Consider the following 14840-nt stretch of genomic DNA (forward strand, 5'->3'; position numbering starts at 1 on the left):
GTACAAACAGCCTTCATCAGAACTTTCTACTCTTTGAAGCTCTCAGTCCCCCTCCCCTTATTAAGCTGGTACATAAATCTTTATCCCTAGGTGTCTCTGTAGAGCACAGTATATTTTTGTCCTGTTCATCTGTCTATTGTCAATTAATTTGCAGACCCCTGACCACAAGCTGGTAGAGAAAAAGGTTTTTCTCCCAATAACAAACAAAAAATATATAGATATTTACATAGAAAAAAGTCAAATTTTAAAAAAGAATGTCAGGAGAAATAATAAAAGATGTTGAACTTACATTTCAGGGAGATTTTAAAAAGGCTGGGATTGAACCACCTCATTATTCTGACCAAGAACTGGATATTTGCTGTAAAGCAAGGGATAAAATAAAGTCTCTGATTTTTGCAGAAGGAAAACTTCGTAAGTTTTTAAGGAATATGATATAAATTCTTGTTGAATTTACCAGTAAAGATAAGTGAAATCTTTTTGATTGGGGACATTTAAAAGCTACTAGAATAGATCCCAAAGAAACAATGACATGTTTATTTAGTACTGCAATTGCTGGACTTCATTGTGAAATGGAATTTTTATAAATCTCTGCTGAACTTATCCTTATGCTTAAGACCTTTCACTGCTATTTGTATATATATAGTTTCATGTGAAAAAAGCTCTTGAAATTAAAATCAACAAAGAGTAGTTCTTCATCCAACCAAGAGGGAAGATGGGTCAACAAATCTGGCAAATCATGAGTATGTGAAGAGGATCTGTTTCGACAAAATTAAGGTTTGAAAACAGAAACTGTAATGTTATTCTTTACTGTGCCAGACCAACATTAAGGAATAAATTTTTCCCTCTTTTCAAAAAATGTATTATTATAATTAAAATATATTTACCCATTGCTTTTCCCTTTTTTGCAATATTTCATTAATATTTTATTATTTTTCACTGTCATCGTTATATTTACAAAAATCAATAAGGCATTTTTAACTGTTTCTATCTCTTTTCTGTCTGTTATTATTACTTCTTTCAGTTTGTGATGATAACTGAAATAATTTTGTGATAGTGAGGAGAGAGGCCAGAATTAGTCATTTCTGGTGTCAAATACCCTAAGTGGGCCCCCAGGTACACCACTCCTTGAGCTCCCTCCTCCTCAGCATCCCCTCACAAACTTGCCTTCCACCCAGCCTCTACCTCTTCCTTCTGGGCCATCTCATCTCCACTCAATCCCAGAGGCCAAGGTTGAAATGGAGGTTTTGTATTAGTAAACTCAATCATGGAACACTTAGACACACCTCTAATTATTCCTTGAACTAGAATGTGGAGGTACTTAATAACATTTGTTCTCAGAATTGGCCTTTATCTTCAATTCTGAAAAACAGAAAGGATTTTGACTAGCCCTTCACAATTGCCATACGGGTTAGAATCAGTGTTTGAATCACTCCTATTAAACATGATCATTGTTTTGGCATTGCTTACTGTGAATGCAAAATGACTTTTCCTAATAACATTTTTTAAAGTTTTCAGCTTTAACTTTAAATATTCTACATCATTTAAACTTGTAGTTTTAAAATAGACTAGTAGAGAAATTGAAAATACGTGATAATATAACTTCATTGCACAGAAAAAAAAAAATAGGATGGATTAACTTCTTCGCAGCTGCTGCAATACTGACAGGATTTGCCAGTAACGGGAAACTTTGTTTCCATTTCCAGTTGGAAAAGATAAAAATGGTTCTGATATGCACAGTGTTATTTTGCAAAGAAGATGTATACTTATTAAATTAGGTTTAAAAACTTGAGAGTACATGACATAAATCCTCTCTGAAATCATTCAGAGTTGCTCTCAGGCAAGTCATATTCCAATTTCTTCATCTGCTTTTGCTTCCCCAGGCTAGAAAGTATGAGAGTTTGAGGGCGAATGATTCTCTTTGTGGTTCCCTCCTGGGAAGAAGTCATCAATGCAAGACCGCAAATGAGCAGCCAAGCCTGTGTTTCTTGGTCGATGAGCCAGAAGGCTGGGCAAATGGAAGCCAGCTTTTGTTTTTCTTTCCCTCCTGATAAGGTTGGTAATTTAGACACTTGCGTTCAGTGTGTATGTGGTCTACTCCGTGCGAGCTACCCCTTCAGGTTGGAGCCCTGGCAATAATATTGTAGAATGGGAAAGAGAAAAATAAGATAATGAAGCGTATGTGTCTTGCTTTGGAAGAGGATTTATACTTTGTTTCATGATTTCTTTATAACATTCACTGCAAGAAAATAGAAAAATGAACACTTTTGAATATCTACCTTCTATTTAAAGAGAATACTGGTTCTAATTCACTGACACGGGCAGGAAAATTAGTAAACTGAGTTCAATCATCATGAATAATGGCTTCCTGAGAAAATCTTTAAAATTAAACATCTTTTATCGTCTAACAAGAGAGGCTATCTAGATTTGATTTTTTAAAAAGAATTCCAAAATGTTTAAAGATTGGTACTTCAGAGAATAAAGCTTAATTATAAAGGTGATCCTATAGGGCTTGATTTACATATTAAGGTCTTTTCATTTGGGCTACACAAACAGCATTAGGTTATTTCCCTTTTATCATTTTTTTGAAATATCAATACTTCAGTGAAATCCACTGGGACCGGAAATAAATATTTTCACACTTAATTAAGATAGGCTACCAGTCCTATAAGTCACAGACTACATGGGTGAAGTGCCTCAAAATCTTTTTTTAATGCCTTTGACTTGCCTTTCAAATCCAAGTTTGCCTAGTGTAAGGAAACAATTGTGAAAAGAGATGTTTGCTAAATATCACGTTAATTTTATTAACAATTTGAATAATAATTTAATTAATAGTTTTATTAATTTATAGTTAAGCCTGCAATGGGATTTTGCCTGCCCAAAGAGCTTTCCAATCCCATTCTTCTCGAAACAGACGCTAGTCCTTTGACCACAGAGCTGGAGTTAGCTCTCCTAGCGCTTTTTCCTTCTTGGCTACAGTGATTGATCAAGGTGTGAGTCTGTGGCCACAAAGGTCATCATCTTTCCCTGGAGCTGATAAATAAACACTTAGAGGGCACTTAAAGCGGAAAAAAGTTCTCTTCTTCTCTGAGTTACTAAATTGAGACAGCCAAGGGGCAGGTTTCCTGCCACAAGGAGATCAATAGGAGAGAGAAACCAAGAATATAAGACCCGAGATTGAGAGTGAGCAAGGTGAGAGAAAGAATCCTGGCCACGGTGATCTGTGGGTCTCATCTCTCAGCTCTGGTTCCTGAAGCCCAGCCTCTGGGTTTGTCATTCACCAAAGTAGCTCTTCCAGCTATCTGAGCAATGAATCATCTCTTTCCTTTGCTGTTTAAAAATCATTTGAGTTCCTGCAACTTGTAGCCAGTTGCTACAAAAAGTCCAGACTAGTATATGTGCCATTTTTACAGCGCTTGTTTTTGCCTTTTTAAAAAAATTTTAGGTTTTAGTTCACATACAGGAAAACTCACTTTTATTTTTGCATGTGCAGTTATATCAGTTATGTTAACTTTAGCAAATGCAGACAGTTCTGTAACAACTACCATAGTAAGATACAGAATAGTTCCATCACACCCAAAAATGCTGACTTATTACAGTCAGTCCCTGTAACCAAGCCCAACCCCTGGGAATCACTGATCTGTTCTCCATCCCAATAGTTCTGACTTTTCCAGAATTTTGTATAAATGGAACCGTATTACATGTAACCTTTTGGGTCTGTGTTCCCTCACTTAGCACAGGGATTGGTACATGTTTTCTATTAGGGCCAGATAGTATATATCTTTTGCTTTGTAGGCCATATGGTCTTTGTTGCAACTATTCAAATCTACCATAGTAACACAAAAGCAGCCTAAGACAACACATAAATGAATAAATGTAGCTGAATTTGGCCTAGAGACCAAATTTGTTGACTCTTAGCATAATATACTTGAGGTTCATCCATCTTGTTGACTGTATTAATAATATTAATAGTATCAATAGCTATCCATTCAACTGAAAGATATTTGGGCTGTTTTCAGTTGTTGGTGATTATGAATTAAACTGCTATCAAACTTATTTTGTTGTCTTAGGTAAAATACCCATTCTCTTAGGTAAAATAGCTGGGCTGAATGGCTCTTCTATGTGTAGTTCTATAATAAATTGCCAAGCTATTTTACAGAGTGGCTGCACCATTTTGCATGCGTACCACCAATATATGACAATTCTACTCTCTCCTTTTCTTTGCTAGTACTTGATATTGTTAGGGTTTTTGTTTTTGTTTTTGTTTTTGTTTTAGAAATAGAACCTTAATAGAAATATAATGGTGTCTTGTGGTTTCAATTTGAATTCCCTAAAGAATAATGATGTTAAAGTATCTTTTCAGATGCCTATCTATCTTCTTTGGTGAAATGTCTCCTCAAATCTTTTGCCCATTTTTTACTGGATTATTTGTTTTCTTTTTGTTGAGTTTTAAGATTTTCTACGTATTCTGGATACAACTACTTATTTGTCATATGTATACTTTATGCATATTTTCTTTCAGTCGATGGCTTGTATTTTCAGTTTCTTAACATTGCCTTTCAGAGAGAAAAAGTTTTTTAAGTTTTGATGAGGTCTGATTAAAGACTTTTTTCTTTTGTAGTCATGTTCTTGGAGTTGTATCTAAGATATCTTACTCCAATTCGAGGTCACAAAGATTTTCTCCTATGACTTCTTCTGAAAGTTTCATAGTGTCATATTTTACATTAGGTTTATAATCTACTTGGGGCTACCTTTTGTATGATGTGTATAATGTCCTGATTCTTTTCTTTGCATATGGCTGAATGACTATTCTTTCTCTGTTGAATTGCCTTTGTATCGTTGCCAAAAATCAATTGACTATATTTCAGTGGGTCTATATCTGGCCTCTTGATTCTGTTCATGGATCTACAGGTCTATCCTTTTGCCAATATCATACTGTGTTGATCATTAAAGCTTTATAGGAACCATGAAATCAGGTAGTGTGCATCCTCCAACTTTGTTCTTCTTTGACAAAATTGTTTTGGCTTTTCTAGTTTCTCTGCCATTTTATATAAATTTTAGAAATTTTTTTTCTATCTTAAAAAACTCCTGTCAGAGTTTTGTTTAGGATTTTGTTAAATCTATAGATCAGTTTGGAGAGAATTAACTTCCTTTAAATTTTTTTAATGTTTATTTATTATTGAAAGAGAGAAACAGCGTGCAAGTGGGAAAAGGGCAGAGAAAGGGCACAGAATCTGAAACAGGCTCCAGGCTCTGAACTGACAGCACAGAGCCAAGAGGGAGCTTGAATTCACAGACTGTGAGATCATGACTTGAGCCAAAGTCGGATGCTTAACCAGCTGAGCCACCCAGAGACCCCATTAACTTCTTAACAATGCTGAATCTTCCATGAACATGGCACCTCTTTCTATTTACTTAGGTCTACTCTAATTTTATTTATTAGTGCTTATGGTTTTCAGCATAGAGAATCTGTGTATATTTTGTTTGATTTATACTTAGTGTTTGATTTTTTTGGTAAAGGACAGTTTCCTGTAATTTCAATTTTCAATTGTTCATCACTAGTTAGTATATAGAAATACAATTGATTTTTCTATATTAACTTTGCATCCTGTGACATTGTTAAACTCACTTGTTCGTTCTAAACGCTCTTTTGTACATTCCTTGAAATTTTTCACAAAACAATTATTATGTTTGAATAGAGAGATTTTTATTATTGCCTTTCCAATCTGTATGTCTTTTATGTTTCTTGCTTTATTAAACTGTTTAAAACTTACAGGATGATATTAAGAGTAAATCTGGTGAGAAAAGACATCCTTGCATTGTTCCTGATTTTAGGGAGGAAGCATCCAGTCTCATTCCATTAAGTATAATGTTGCTGTAGGGTTTTTTGTAGATCCTCTTTACCGTGTTGAAGAAGTTCCCCTTTATTCCTAGTTTTGTGAGAATTTTTATTATGAATCATTTGCTAATATAGTTAATTACATTGATTGATTTCATGATGTTGAAACAGCTTTATGTCATAATGAGTCATCCTTTTTATATATCATTGGATCTTATTTGCTAATACTTTGTTGAAGATTTCTTATATCTTGGTCAAGAAAGATGTCATTCTATAGTTTTATGTTCTTGTAATTGTCTGGTTTTGGTATTGGGATAACACTGGCCTCATAAAATGTGTTGGGAACTGCATCTTCTTCTATTTTATGGAAACAAATTGTAGAATTGGTATAATTTCTTCTTTAATATTTGGTAGAATTTTCCAATGAAACAATTTGGACCTGTAATTTTCTTTGTTGGAAACGTTGCAAAACAAATCCAATTGTTCAAAAAATATGGTACTATTCCAGTTATTTATTCGTCCTGCATAAGTTTTAGTACCTTGTGCCTTTTGAGCCATTGGTCTGCTTCACTGAAATTATAGAATTTATGGGAACAAAGTTGTTGTCATAACCATTATTATCATTTTAATGCCTCCAGGGTCTGCAGTGATATATTCTTTCTTATTTTTATACTGGCAATCTTTATATTAAAGGTTTGTCAATTTCATTCATTTTTTTTCAAAAATCTATCTTTTCACTGCATGATTTATTTTCTTTGTTTTATCTCTTTTCAGTATCACTGATTTCTGCTCTTTATTATCCCTTCCTTATATTTGCTTTCTATTTGTCCTTTTTTAGTTTCTTCAGGAGAAAGTATAGAGCATGGATTTGAAATTTCTTTTCTAACATAAGATTCAATGCTATAAATTTCTCAGTACGTATTACTTTTGTTGCAGTCAAAAAATTTGACATGGTATTTTTGTTTTAATTCAGTTCAAAATATTGTCTAACTTTCTTTGAGATTTCTTCTTTGATCCATGTATTATTTAGAAGTGTTTTTTTTCTAAATTTCCAAATATTTGGAGATTATCCATATTTTCTTATTAGTGGTTTCTAGTTTAATTCCATTATGGTAAGAGTACATATTTAGTATGACTTCAATTCTTTTCAATTTGTTATTTTTATGTATTTATTTATTTTTGGCCAAAGATATGGTCTATCTTGGTGACGGTTCCACATGCACTTGAGAAGAAAGTGTATCCTAGTATTGTTGGCTTAAATATTCTGTAAATAAATAAAAACTATTTCACAGGATATAGAATTCTGATTTGATAGCTGTATTTTTTTGGCATTTTTCAATGAAAAATCTGTAGTTCATTTGGATTACTCAAATAGTCCAAATGAACTATAAATGTTTCTCTATAAATCTGTCATTTTTTTCCTGGTTCCTTTCAAGATTATTTTTCTTCATCTTTGGTTTTCAGCAGTTTGATTATGATGTGGTTGGGTGCAGTTTTCTGTGGTTTTATTTGGTTTAGAGTTCACTGACCTTCTTAAATCTGTAAATCTATGTCTTTCACCAAATTTGGGAAGTTTCCAGTCACTCTTTTTTCACATATGTTTTCTGCACCCATCTTTTTTTCCTTTCCTTTTGTAACTCTGATGGCAATAAATTGGACCATTTGATATTGTCTCACACATTTCATGAGGATTTGTTAAGTGTTTTCAAACCTTTGTTTTTCCTCTCAGTTCTCTCCTTTAGTAATTTTTTTTACTGCAGATATTGTATTTTTCAGTTCTAAAATTTTCATCTTTTTATTGTTTCTATTTCTCTGCTGATAATTTACATTTTCCTATTTATTTCAAAAATGCTCACCTTTACTTCACAGTGCACAGTGGCTACAATAGTTCTTTTCAACTTCTCTGATGATTCCCACATTTTTGTCCTTTTGGGGTTAGTGTCTGTTGATTATTATTTCCCTTTAAGAATTATTCTGGTTTTCTTGTTTTTTTTTACATATTGAATTATTTTCTAGGACATCTGCCTATCCTGGACATTTTGAATATTATGAGACTAGGTCATGTTAAAATCCTTTGGACAGTATTGATTTTGTTTGTTTGTTTTAAAGCAGGCAAACAACCCAGATAGGAGCCGATGGCAAGTTTTGTCTCAGAGTCTGTGGATGGTGGCTCTAATATTTGGTTTTCAAAGGCTATGTGCATGAACCACCACAGAGGCAGTCTGAGATTTAGGGCAGCAATTATAGATCACAGTTTAGCTCTGAAATCTTCTGCTAAGCTTCTCTGGGTCTGTTCCAAGTGTGCATAGCTTGTGGAGACAGCCTGTGACCTGTACACAGAGAATTAAGGGTCTCCATCTCTCAGGGCTCAACTCCTGGTATATTTCAGATATGTATCTTAGCATGCTTTAGCTCGTCATTGGACAACTCCTCTCCTCCTATTATTTTTATCTGACTTGCATTTTTAATTTTTTCACCACAAAAAATAGTAGATGCTGTCTATTCAATAGCTAATTCAGAATTATTTTAATCCATTTTTATGGTAAATTTTCTTTCTTATAATTCAGGCCTTATGAATTCATTTCTTTTTTGCATAGCATATCCCTTAATAATTCCTTAGTGAGGGTTTATGGGCCGTACACATTCTTAGTTTGGGTCTGAAAATTTCTTGACTTTTTATCTCAATGTTAATAATTTACCTAAGCTTAATAAAATTCTAAGTTGATAGTTATTGGCCCTTTAGCACTTTAAGGGTATTGCTGCCAGTGACAAATAGGCTGTCAACTAGTTGCCATTCCTTGGTAATAATAGCTAACACTTTGTGAGTGCCTGCTCTGTGCTAGTGTGCTAAACACAAATATGAATTCACTTGTACTTCACAACAGACTTAACGAAGAAAGTATTGTTAATATTTGTCTTACATATAAGGAAACCAGAGCACCTAGAGTTGAAGTATCATGACCCGTGTCCACAGCCAATTAGTGGTAGAGCTAGAAGTGTGTATTTTTATCTTTATCATGCTCAGTACTCTGAGTGTGCTCTTGGGTCAGTAAATATGTCTTTTGACTCTGGAAAATACTGGCTCAAACATCTTCAAATACTGATTTTCCACTATTCTCTCTTTAATCTCTTATCAAACCCCTTTGCTGGCAAAGGCACTGGTATATGGTTGTATGGGTAATGAACAGCACAAATCTAGGGGCACCATTCACACCAGAGGCTTTGAGCTGTTTATTTTCAACTTACTTTCAGTCAATTCAGCTACAGACATTTTTGTCAATTCTCAGTCAAAGAATTGATGTTTAAATACAGACAGGGGCGCCTGGGTGGCTTAGTCGGTTAAGCGTCCGACTTTCGCTTAGGTCATGATCTCACGGTTCGTGGGTTCAAGCCCCGCATCAGGCTCTGTGCTGACTGCCAGCTCAGAGCCTGGAGGCTGTTTCAGTCTGTGACTCCCTCTCTCTCTGACCCTCCCCTGCTCACGCTGTCTCTCTGTCTCTCTCCTAGAAATAAATAAAAAAATAAAAAATAAATAAATAAATAAATACAGACAGTTCTACCACATGTTTGTAAATTAGCTATTACTATCTGGTGCTCCAGGAAAGAAGATTGTTTCTGATAACTAGTTGCTAAGTACTTAAAGTTTACCTCAGCTTTTAAATGATAATCATAATCATAATGGTAATGATAATACCTCTTCTGTGTGTCATGCTCCACGGTCTAAAAAATGATTTACATACATTATTCAACCTGATTCTCACCACAATCCCATGAGATGGTTTGGAAGTATGGTATCATTACCCTATGGTAATGGACCCATGACTGGATCCATGACTAAAGGGTAAAGTGGAGGCACCACAGATAGGCTTTCACATCTTGGCTCCTTCTTCCATTTCTCCAGTCACTTTTCTTAATACCTGTTCCAGGCGCTATAATTTTTCAACATTCCTAAATACCTCAAGCCATTTCAGAGTTGACGTTTCTCTTCTCTCTGGTTTCTGCCTCCTCTGCTCATCTGTGGAGCCTAGGGAGCAGGAGACACCCATGAAGCTACCAGAGAGAACCTCATCTATGACTTCTTGACCAAATTTGTTCTCTTTTGTGCCTGCTTCTTTCCCATAAACTCCGGACTCCTGAAGGGGCAGGGTAGGGGGGGGTTGTTCTTAATCATCACACTTCTTACCACAGGGCTTGGGCCCTCACTACGGTGAGTGCCTAATATTTTGTGAATGAATGAATAAATCGAAACACAAAAAGAACTTTCAGATATAACATTTCTATAAAGTTTTATAGTTTGAAAACACTTTTATATGTCAATGCTTAACTTTCTACTTTCAAGCACTCTGAAAGATACCAAGTGCTGTATTAACATGTGTCAAATGAATAATGAACAAAGAAACTACTGAGCAACTTAGAGGATCATAACAATAAAATAATATAATACCTCCATATGTGCTTAATAATAACCATTCTCACTTTAAAATTTAATGCAGTCAGTTTCATGTGCAATTAACTCTTAACCTTTACTGACATTTAAACCTATAAACATTTATGCAATGTAACATGTTTTAAAATTTGTCAGGGAATCTGAATGAATAGTATGAGCAAATATAAACTTGCCGTGTTAGATATTGATTTCATCATTCCTGACACGGGAAAATAAAATCAATGTTTAATATGGCAGCCGATGACAAATTTGGGGGGGTTAAATGAGCTTCCTGTGTGTATTCGTTCAGATGATAAGTGAAACAAAAGGGATCCACTGTGAATTACGTGTGTGGCGAAGCTGATTAAACCTGCCTGTGCAGTCACAGTGTGACTGAAATATCACTGGATCCGTGATGAGCTGTTCCTGCGGAAGCTGTGTGCCTTGCGGGAGAAACAGGCAGGCAGATCTTCCTCAGTTCAGTGATTTTACTGCATATATACAATTTCAGCCAAGTGCAACAGAAAATAGAATAAGAGCAGCACCAGAAAGACAGCCAAGCTGTAAATGACAGAATGGCTGTTCCAGGGAGCCCTGCCTGATGCAAGGAACAGGGCAGCCTGATAAGCATTAAGGAAGGAGCAATGGACGTCAGTCATTCCATTACGCTGTTAAAGCCAGAGTAAGGAAGATCACATCTCTGCTGGTTTTGTAAGCAGGCAAGGAAGGAAAACTACAAACAAACACTCAAGAAGAGGAAAATGTAAAGGCACTCGTTCCACATCTGACCCACGTACATCATGCTAGATTAGAAGAGGAATTTAAGAGCAGTCGGGGGAGGAACTACTACAGAGATAGAAAATTTCATAGTGCAGCTGTTTGTGCTGGTCTACTTCCCTTCTCCCTTCAGCAGTTATTAATAAGGATCTTGCTGAGATATGTAAAGAATGCAAAGGGAGCAGGTCACATCTGTGTTCAGGTAACCTTGTTCAGTTAAAAATGCCCGTTGCCATGATCAGGTTGACTATAGTTGCAGATTATGATGAGGAGCGTCTGGTTTTTGCACGAACACGTTTCCCAACAGAGTCAGAGAATTTTATATTACACTGCATTTCATTATTATTATGTTATCACAAAAATATTTACTTTGGGAGGCATTTAGCATATCTTAGGCCATAGGAATGTTGTTTAAGAAATGATTTCTTCAAATGCTGAGCATGAGTATCTATTTCAGCAGAAGGTAAGGGTTAGGGATGTTTTATTTATTTATACTGTATGTTCAGATTTAGCAATTATTTCCTAAGGTAATCTGGTATTCTCCCAGGTCATTTTAGAAATCTCTTTTAGGCATGTCCTTTAAAACTGAATTATACTTCCTCAGCAGGCAGATAAGATATTAATACTAGGTCTCACTTATTTCTAAAGTTTTTTCAGCTTTGATTCTAACATAAGCATGAAAAGAAACATGGATCCAGAAGCTCATAGGCTAAAATATCTACCAAAAAGGATTAGGGGGGCAGTTGCTTTTTGTGGGGCTCTGTATTTGCAGGTTTTCAGAGCAACTAGCTGCAAGCAGGTTAATATAATCACTTCACACGTCGAACATGAGAACTGGGGGAGTTGGTGGGGAGCATTAGCAAGTGTAAGTATGGTGCATTTTGGGTAGCTTATGCTATTTTAAATAATTCTCCGAAATGTTATTCTAAGCTTAATAATGACAAGCAACCTCTGTCTTGACAATATTTGCTGAATTATTTGGCATTTGGAACAAATGTTTCATTTTACATTACATTTCACTTGCTTAATTCAATTCAATAAACATTTTAAAGCTTCTACTTAATACTCTTTTCAACTGAGAAATGTGTATCCCAAGGGCCATGTGCTAGAGAGTCTAACTGGGTAAAGCATAAACTGTGGGGTGGTTTCTGGAGTCTAAATTTTACACAGGATTCTATTTAAACATTTTTATATTAAAACTAGCAATTCTACATGATAGATCTGAATGTGAAATTCACATGAATTTTTAAGAGAAATCACAGCTTCAAAGAAATTCCATCTTAAAGCAGTCTGATGGCATATACCCTTCTGCTATAAGTGGTACCTAGGGGGAAAAATGTGAAAACATTCTAGGCAGGACAAGTTATTAGGCACATAGCAGTGAGAAGTACATGGCGTCTAACCTTGGTCCTTTTACTCAGAGCTTATCATTAGAAAGTAGAAAATGTGTTCACAATGAATACAGAAAATGTAGAAAGACATGAAAGAAAGATCAATTCTAATGAATAAAAGTGCAACGTGAGTGTTAATTTTTGGAAAGGGCCTAGAAATCCAAGTAGAATTCAACAGGTGGGATGTGTGAAAGAACTTTCCAGGTGAAGGGATCAGCCTGTGCAAAGGCACAGAGGCATGAACTGGCATGGCGGATTTAGGAACAAGAAACCATGTCATGTGGCTAGAAGATAGATAAAGGGCAGGAGGAAGAAGATGTATCAGAAGTTGTGCTTATGTATGTTTTTTTCTGTGTTACTTCAGATAAGTCAGTGTCCAGCCTTTAAAGGAATCTCCCTGTGAATAATTAACTTTATAAAGTGAATTTCCCCATTCATCTGCAAAAAGTATTGGATTTTGAATTCCTTTAGATTGAGGCATAACTACATATAATTACCTTTTATAATAGATTGGGGGAGCATTTTTTTCCTCATTTACTCCACAGATTGTGTTTATTTTCACATACGTGTCTACCACTGGCTGTGAACAACTAGAAAAGATTGCCTCCCTGCTCCAAAAATAAGACAGAAAACCTTCTCTGAAAAAAGGTACCAAGACCAGTTTTATCCAAATAGTCATGCTTCTCTGAGCCTCAGGGGAAGTCCAAGGCCTGTCCCAGATGTTGGGATGATCTGACAGAGAAGCTTCTCCCCTGGGTGAGGCCCTCTGTATTCCTTTTACCAACACCTCCCAGCAGAGGCCTGAACTTGAGTGCACCAGAAAACTGGTTATCGTGATGCCACCAATAATAGATAAGAATTCCCAATATTCTCACAAACTTGGAATAAAGCAAATAAATCTCACTGACTCAATACCAGTACTTCCTCCCCAACAGTTGGAGGATTTCCATAGAGGTCTATCCTTATTTCCACTTTCCCACACCCAGAAATGAGTCTTGGTTTCCTATGAATGCTATTAAAAAATTGTAAATTCTGAAAAATCTGGAATCAGGACCACATTTAAAACTCTTCCTTGGAGTGAAAACAGCTGTGATGGGAAATTATGTCCGTGTCAAGAAGAATATTAACACTGACCCACATTAAGGTCATATAATGACTGATAGAGAAAAATAAATTGGGGCCTTGTCAGAAGAATTTCGTGGTGCATGAGACAGGTCGAGAGGGATGAGGTAGAAAAACTGAGCAGGTCAGTATAAGGGCAATGTATAATGTGGAGATTCCTTGTTACGGTCACCACAGCTAAGGTCCGTGCAGCAACTTGCTGGGGTCAGGAACTGAATTTTGCCCATGCTCCCAGAGTACTCAGGATTGAGTGATACAAAAGACAAAAAGTAAAGCAAAAACTTCTTGTGTATTAGGCACAATGTCAATTCATTAATCCTGGGCTTACTGGTCAGGTCACATATTTCTGCTACCCAGAGCACCCCCTTCTCACACCAGGATCCCAGGAATACATTAGAACCTGCACAGGGCAAGCTTGGAATTAGATAAATGAATGTTTCACTGCAGTCCCACAAAAATGCCCTTTGCTGCACAAGAAGCAGCAACATATGGAGCACCTGGGTGACTCAGTAGATTGAGCATCCGACTTCTGCTCAGGTCATGATCTCACAGTTCCTGAGTTCACATGGAGCTTGCTGCTGTCAGCGTAGAGCCCACTTTGGATCCTCTGTCCCCCTTTCTCTGCCCCTCCCCTGCTTGTGCTCTCTCATGAATAAATAAACATAAAAAAAAAAAAAGCAGCAGCATAGTGTTGAGTGTGTGGATTTGGGGTCAATCAGATCTGGGTTTGAGCTCAGCCTGGTCATTTAGCATCAATAACCTCTGATGGTCTCTCTTACAGCCTCAGTTTCTTTATCTATAAAATGTTATGTAGATAAGAGAAATAGCTAACTCTTTTTTTTTTTTTTTTTCTTACTCCAAAGGGTTTATGGAGACAAGTTTCACATCCAAGTCCAGGGCAGAGGGGACGGGGTTTATGAACAGTAACCTGAAAGAGAGCCAAAGAGCTCAGGGTGACTCACCACCTGGTTCATCTGGGTTAAGCTGCTGCTTCTTCTGGACTCCAGCATGAGGATACTGTCAACCTCCAGGTCATAAAGGTGGTGTTTTGGTGTTCCACATACTGTTAAAGACATCTTTGCTGTCAGAGAGATCACAGCTGAGGTCATTGTCATTGGTGACGATCTGGCAAGTCCCCCAGGCTACCGCCCTGACCCCGGTTCTATCCATGATGAAAACGTCTTCATGTGGCTGGGGGATGGGGTGTGCCAAGAGGTGAACCAGTCACTTTGGGGGAAGCTCATCCACATCCCAAAGGTTGGCCAAAATTCCCTGGAGCTGGACTCGC

The 14840-nt window shown here is 36.4% G+C and overlaps 1 long non-coding RNA gene across 1 annotated transcript; it reads left to right on the forward strand.

Annotated features, from left to right (window-relative positions):
- Positions 1 to 305: 305 nt before the first annotated feature.
- LOC144220193 (uncharacterized) lies at positions 306 to 14810 on the forward strand. Its single transcript, XR_013331655.1, has 3 exons — positions 306 to 411; positions 1881 to 2052; positions 14416 to 14810. It is a non-coding gene; the product is annotated as an uncharacterized LOC144220193 (long non-coding RNA).
- The last annotated feature ends 30 nt before the right edge of the window (positions 14811 to 14840 follow it).

Source organism: Crocuta crocuta, unplaced genomic scaffold, assembly GCF_008692635.1.
Source record: "Crocuta crocuta isolate KB4526 unplaced genomic scaffold, BGI_CrCroc_1.0 scaffold9, whole genome shotgun sequence".
Classification (NCBI taxonomy): Eukaryota; Metazoa; Chordata; class Mammalia; order Carnivora; family Hyaenidae; genus Crocuta; species Crocuta crocuta.